This window comes from Chenopodium album, chromosome 1 (genome assembly GCF_948465745.1).
Source record: "Chenopodium album chromosome 1, dcCheAlbu1.1, whole genome shotgun sequence".
Lineage (NCBI taxonomy): Eukaryota > Viridiplantae > Streptophyta > Magnoliopsida > Caryophyllales > Amaranthaceae > Chenopodium > Chenopodium album.
The window spans coordinates 76,999,725-77,006,293 of record NC_137834.1 but is presented as its reverse complement, the minus strand read 5'-3'; the positions used below and the strand labels follow the sequence as shown (position 1 = coordinate 77,006,293).

Sequence of the window (6,569 nt, the reverse complement as noted above, 5' to 3'; positions counted from 1 at the left end):
AAGAAGGATTTGAAGAGGAACTAGGCATGGGAGATCAACCAAGAGTTGCTTTGAAAGAATTGGGAATTCCCGGTGCGTACAAGTTTGAGAGTGGAATTGCTCCACCTACAACACCGGCGAATGACTTCGAAATTAGGCCGGTTATGATCGCATTGATCGAAAGGAGACAATATAGCGGAGCTAAGAATGAGAGTCCGTTGAACCATCTCAAGGACTTCGAAAAGTATTGCAACACTATCAAAGTGAACGGAGTTTCTGAAGAATTCATCCGGCTAAAGTTGTTTCCATTTTCTCTCATAGGCCGAGCCTTGGAGTGGTTGGATAAGGAGGTAAAGCCAAATTTCCTTCGAACATGGGACGAAGTCACCAAGGAATTCTTGTCCCGATTCTACCCACAAAAGAAAACGGCGGAGGCTAGAGCTTTGATTCAAGGGTTCAAGCAAAAACCTAATGAAAGCCTCTACGAAGCATGGGAGAGGTATAAAGAGTACCAAAGGGAATGTCCCCACCACGGAATTCCAACCTATCAAGTCATTCAAATTTTCTATGGTGGCCTAAGTCCTCAAGGCAAATCATGCCTTGATGGGGGTGCCGGAGGTCCCATAATGAATCGGACGGAAGAGGAAGTGGTGGACATTATAGAGGACGTGGTTAAGTACTATAGAGATTGGCAAGATGGTGAAAGGGATTCAACTAGCAAGAGTGGCTCTTTGGTGTACTCTATAGACCATCTAAATGCGATCAACAACTTATCCTCACAAATGACAAACTTGGAGAAAGAAATGACCGCGATCAAGGCCAAGTTAGAAGGCTCATTTTCTTCTCAAGCTTTTCTAACTCTCAACCCCCTCCTTCTTCAAATAACATGCATAGTGGTTGCTTGTTTTGTGATGCATGTGGATCCTATGATCATGACTCTTGTAATTGCCCTCATGCTTCTCCGGAATGTGGTGATGATTTTGATAATAGTGAGAGTGAGCATGTGAATTATGTGTCAAATAATAATGTGCAAAGGTTTGATAATCAAAGAGGTCAATGGAATAGGAATTACCAAAACCAAGGTAATTTTGACAACTATAACCAAGGTGGTGGTTATAGGAACCAAGGGAACCAAAGTTCTTGTGGCAACTATAACAATCAAGGTTATAGTAGTCAAAATCAAAACAAAAAAATTATGGTAATCAAAACCAAAGTTATGGAAATCATAACCAAGGTAGTGGAAACCATAATCAAGGTTATGGTCAAAATCAAAATAGGGGTAATTGGAACAATCAAGGTAGGGACAATTTTCAAAATAATTCTCAAAGAGGTCCCCCACCCGGATTTGTTCCAAAGACTCAAGGTGAAAATTCCTATTCACAATCTTCTTCTTCTAGGACCAATTTGGAGGAAATAATTGAAAATCAAACCAAGTTGTTGAACGCATATATGGCCGTTAGTGACAAGAAGTTCAATGAAATGATGACCCACAACAAAATGCTCGAAAACCAAATTTCTCAACTTGCTAGTGCTTTGAAAGACCAAGAAAGCCCTTCTTCTTTACCTTCCCAAGGCCTAGATCCCAAGAAACCCGTGAATGTTATTGTTATAAGGAGTGGTAAGGTTCTTGAGGAGAGATTGCCAAGGAGGAGTGATAACAAGGAGGTCCCGAAGGAAGTTTTGGTTGAGAATGAGGGAAGTAGAGAGCATCTTTAGATGAGGTTGTGGTTGAGACACCAGGAGAGGTGAGAGTAGAGAAAGAGATTGTGAAACCCAAGCTCCCTTATCACCAAAAATTCATGAGACACAAGTTGGATGAGCAATTTAGGAGATTTATTGATATGCTCAAACAACTTCACCTTTCTCTACCTTTCACCGATGTGATCAACCAAATGCCTAATTATGCCAAATTCCTCAATGACATTTTGAGCGGAAAGAGGACATGTGATGTTGTGGAGACAATCAATTTGACTGAAAATTGTAGTGCGATCATCATGAACAAAATGCCACCCAAGTTGAAAGACCCTGGAAACTTTTCCATCCCTTGTGCTATTAACAAGATGCAATTTGATAATGCCTTATGTGACTTAGGAGCTAGTGTAAGATTAATTCCATATTTGGTTTATCAAAGACTTGATCTAGGGGAACTCTTACCTTCTAACATTACCTTGCAACTAGCCGATAGGTCAATCAAGTTTCCAAAAGGTAAAGTGGAAGATGTTCCATTGAGGGTTGGGAAGTTTGTGTTCCCGGTGGATTTTGTTGTTTTAGAAATGGATGAAGATTCTACCATTCCAATTATTCTAGGTAGACCCTTTCTTGCTACCTCGGGTGCTATGATAGATGTAAAGTGTGCAAAGATTTCCCTTAAGGTAGGAGATGAGGTCATAGAATTCGATTTGAAAGAAAGCATCCAAGTTCTTCTCTTGAAAATTGCATGATGATTGACTCTCTTGATCATGTTGTGTCTTCCATGAATGAGCACTTGCTCACCTCTAACGATGCTCTTGATAATGTTTTGTTGAACAAAGACAAGCTAGGTGTACCGTGCAAGGAGGTAGCGTTATATGAGGAATTGCTTAATGGAAGCATGGAGGAAGTGGATGAACAATTGTGCTTGAAGATCTCAAGCCATGAAGCTTTGCAAGCGGCCGCAACAAAAGAAGGTAAAGGTGTGCCTATGGTAGAGCTCAAACCTCTACCATCACACCTTAGGTATGAATTCTTAGGCCCAAATTCCACTTACCCCGTAATTGTTAGTGCATCCTTGAGCGAGAGCCAAGCTCAAGCGTTATGTTGTGTCTTGAGAAAGCACCAAGGTGCTTTGGGCTATACTATCGATGATCTTAAAGGTATAAGCCCCGCTTTGTGCACGCACCACATAACGCTTGAGGAAGGCACCCTTCCTTCTATTGAACGACAAAGAAAGCTACACCCTCAAATGGGAGAGGTGGTGAAAAAAGAGATCACCAAGCTCTTGGATGCGGGAATCATATTCCCCATCTCAAGCTCTAGGTGGGTTTCTCCCGTTCATGTCGTTCCTAAGAAGGGGGGTATCACCGTAGTCAAGAATGAGAGTGGTGAGCTCATTCCAACTAGGACGGTCACCGGTTGGAGGATGTGTATAGACTATAGACGTCTAAATACATCCACCAAAAAGGATCACTTTCCCCTTCCATTCATTGATCAAATGTTAGAGAGACTAACAAGGCACAAGTTCTATTGCTTCCTTGATGGCTATTCGGGATTTTTCCAAATTCCAATCCACCCCGAAGATCAAGAGAAGACAACATTTACATGCCCCTATGGGACCTTTGCCTATAGGAAAATGCCCTTTGGCCTTTGTAATGACCCCACAACTTTCCAAAGGTGCATGATGAGCATTTTTGGAGACATGTTGGAGGAAGAAATGGAGGTATTTATGGATGATTTCTCCGTAGGTAGGGTTTCATTTGAAGAGTGCCTAGTTAATCTTGAGAAATGTTTGGCTCGGTGTGTAAAGGTTAATGTCTTGAATTGGGAGAAATGCCATTTCATGGTGGAGGAAGGGATAGTGCTTGGGCATAAGATCTCTCATAAAGGAATAGAGGTGGATAAGGCCAAAATTGAGGTTATTGAGAAGCTTCCACCTCCAGTGAATGTCAAGGGAGTGAGATCATTTTTGGGTCATGCGGGTTTCTATAGAAGATTCATCAAGGATTTCTCAGTCATTGCCAAGCCCCTTAATGATCTTCTTCAAAAATATGTTGAGTTCGTTTTTGATGATAAATGCTTGGAAGCGTTTAATAGATTGAAGAAGGCCCTAATCTCTACCCCCATTGTTCAAGCTCTAAGATGGGATTTACCCTTTGAATTGATGTGTGATGCTAGTGATTGGGCAATTGGAGGTGTTTTAGGACAACGTGTGTACAAGAAGATTTATGTAATTTACTATATGTCCAAGACACTAAATGGGGCCCAAAAGAATTACACAACAATGGAAAAAGAATTCTTGGCCATTGTTCACTCTTTCGAGAAATTCCGGTGTTATTTGTTGGGTTCCAAGACCATTGTCTTCACGGATCATGCGGCTCTCAAGTATCTCTTTTCCAAGAAAGAGTCCAAGCCAAGGTTGATTCGTTGGGTGCTTGAATTACAAACTTTTGAAATAGAGATTAGAGATAAGAAGGGTGCGGAAAATGTTGTGGTGGGCCATCTTTCTCGCCTTGAGGGTGATCAAATTCATGATGATGGTCTACCAATTGAAGATAGAATGCTTGATGATGTCTTGTATGCCATTAAGGTTAAGGATCTCCCATGGTATGCCGACTTGGTGAACTTTCTAGCATGTGGGGAGTTTCCACCTTCTTTCTCCAAGAACCAAAAGAAGAAGCTCAAGAGGTAGGCAAGACATTACTTGTGGAATGAACCAATCTTCTATAAACGCGGGGTGGATGGATTGCTTCGGCGTTGTGTCCCGAATGAAGAGGTGCCAAGTGTTCTAAAGATGTGCCATTCGGATCCAAGTGGCGGTCATATGGGCGTTTCAAAAACCGCCACTAAGGTTCTTCAATGTGGTTTCTGGTGGCCGCATCTCTTCAAAGATTCGTGGGGCTTTGTAAAGTCATGCGACCGATGTCAAAGGGTTGGGAATATCTCCAAGAGGAATGAGATGCCTCAACAGCCTATTCTTGAGTTAGAGGTGTTCGATGTTTGGGAGATTGACTTCATGGGACCATTCCCATATTCATATTGTAATCAATTCATACTTGTGGCTGTGGACTATGTTTCTAAATGGGTTGAGGCCATTGCCTCCCCTACTAATGACCACAAAGTAGTGTTGAAGTTGTTCAATAAAATCATCTTCCCAAGGTTTGGCGTGCCTAAGGCTGTGATAAGCGATAACGGATCTCATTTTGTTCACAACGCCTTCCAAAAGATGTTGAGGAAACATGGAGTGCATCAACGGTTCGGCCTCCCATATCATCCTCAATCGAGTGGCCAAGTCGAGGTCTCCAATCGTCAAATAAAGCTCATTCTTGAGAAGACGGTTGCAAGGAATAGAAAGGATTGGTCGGACAAGTTAGATGATGCTCTTTGGGCATATAGGACGGCTTTCAAGACACCTATTGGTACCACTCCATATTGCCTTGTCTATGGAAAGTCTTGCCATCTCCCGGTGGAGCTTGAACACCGTGCTTTATGAGCAATCAAAAAGATAAACTTTGATTTAGAAAGTGCGGGGGAGAAAAGGTGGTTGGATCTTCATGAGCTAGAGGAGCTTAGACTTGATGCTTATGACTGTGCTAGCACCTACAAAGCTCGTTCCAAAGAAGCTCATGATAAGCTTATTGAGAAGAAGGAGTTTTGTGTGGGTGATAAAGTCCTCCTCTACCACTCGAGAATGAAGTTATTTCCTGGAAAGCTCATGTCAAAATGGAGTGGTCCTTTCTTGGTGAAAGATGTTTTTGCTAATGGCACCGTGGAGATTTCTCCTTTGGATTCCTCATCTTCTTTCTCGGTTAACGGTCATCGGCTTAAGAAATATTTTGATGGAGTGTTTGTTGGTCTTATTCATAAAATGATTCTTTTCAAACCACCTTGAGTGGGGTGGTAAACGTCGAGCTAACGACGTTAAACAAAAGCGCTTACGGGAGGCAACCCGGATTCTCACCTTTACTCTCTTTTTCTTCCTTTCTTTTATTTTTTGGTTTTTTGTTGATTTTTTTTGCTCTTACCCTTCCTTGTGTTTTTGGTTTGTTTTGTAGGGTGCCTTCATTCATCATATATGGACTAAATGTGTTTGTTGAGGGTGATAAGAGGTTTTAGAGTGTAGGGGAGAGGGCACCCAACGGGCTTGGAGAGGCCTCGGGTGCCCTTGCTTTCAACAAGTGGAAATTGGATCAGTAGCTCTCCACGGTCTCTCCGCGGGCTCTCCGCGGGCGCGGGTGCAATAGAGAGAGCGCGGGTAAATTCAAAGAGGGCGCGGCTCATTTTCTCAAATTTGGATCAGGAACTCTCCGCGGTCTCTCCGCGGGCGCGGCAGTATTGGAGCGGGTGAGGGAGAATTAGATAGGGCGCGACCCTGGTCAGGTATGAAATTTCCGGATTTTTCCAGAAACTCTCCGCGGTTGCCCAGCGGTCTCTCTGCGGGCGCGGCAATATTAGAGCGGGCGCGGCTTTGTCGAGACAGGGCGCGGGGATCTGGGTTTTTAGTAGCCCGGTTCCTCTCTCTTTCTCTCTCCTCTCTTATTTTCCCTTTCACTCTTAATTTTCCCCATTCTCTCTCTTCCTCCTCTCAAACCCTAACCCCCAAATCATCTCTTTCACTCAATTTTACTCAAATTCACCCTTGTTTTCTCTTAAATTTCCATCCAAACTTCCTTCATACTCCATTTTCATCAAGTTTTCTCTTCTTTCTCGTGGTTTTCTTCGGGAATTTCGAGTCTACTCGGTTTTGTGCTTAATTTGAGTCTTCAATCTTGGTATACTTCTCACCTTTGTTTTGTTTTTGTCAATTTCAATTGATTTTTATGCATTGGTTGTGAGTGGCCTTGATTAAGCTTGAGTATGATGTTTTTGGTTGTTTGTATGGTGGTTTTGGAATTATT

At 42.6% G+C, this 6,569-nt stretch overlaps 1 non-coding gene across 1 annotated transcript; it reads right to left on the bottom strand.

The window, feature by feature from the left end:
• Positions 1–411: 411 nt before the first annotated feature.
• On the bottom strand, positions 412–517 carry LOC145565063 (small nucleolar RNA R71). The gene has a single exon (XR_014094958.1). It is a non-coding gene; the product is annotated as a small nucleolar RNA R71 (small nucleolar RNA).
• Positions 518–6,569: the final 6,052 nt, after the last annotated feature.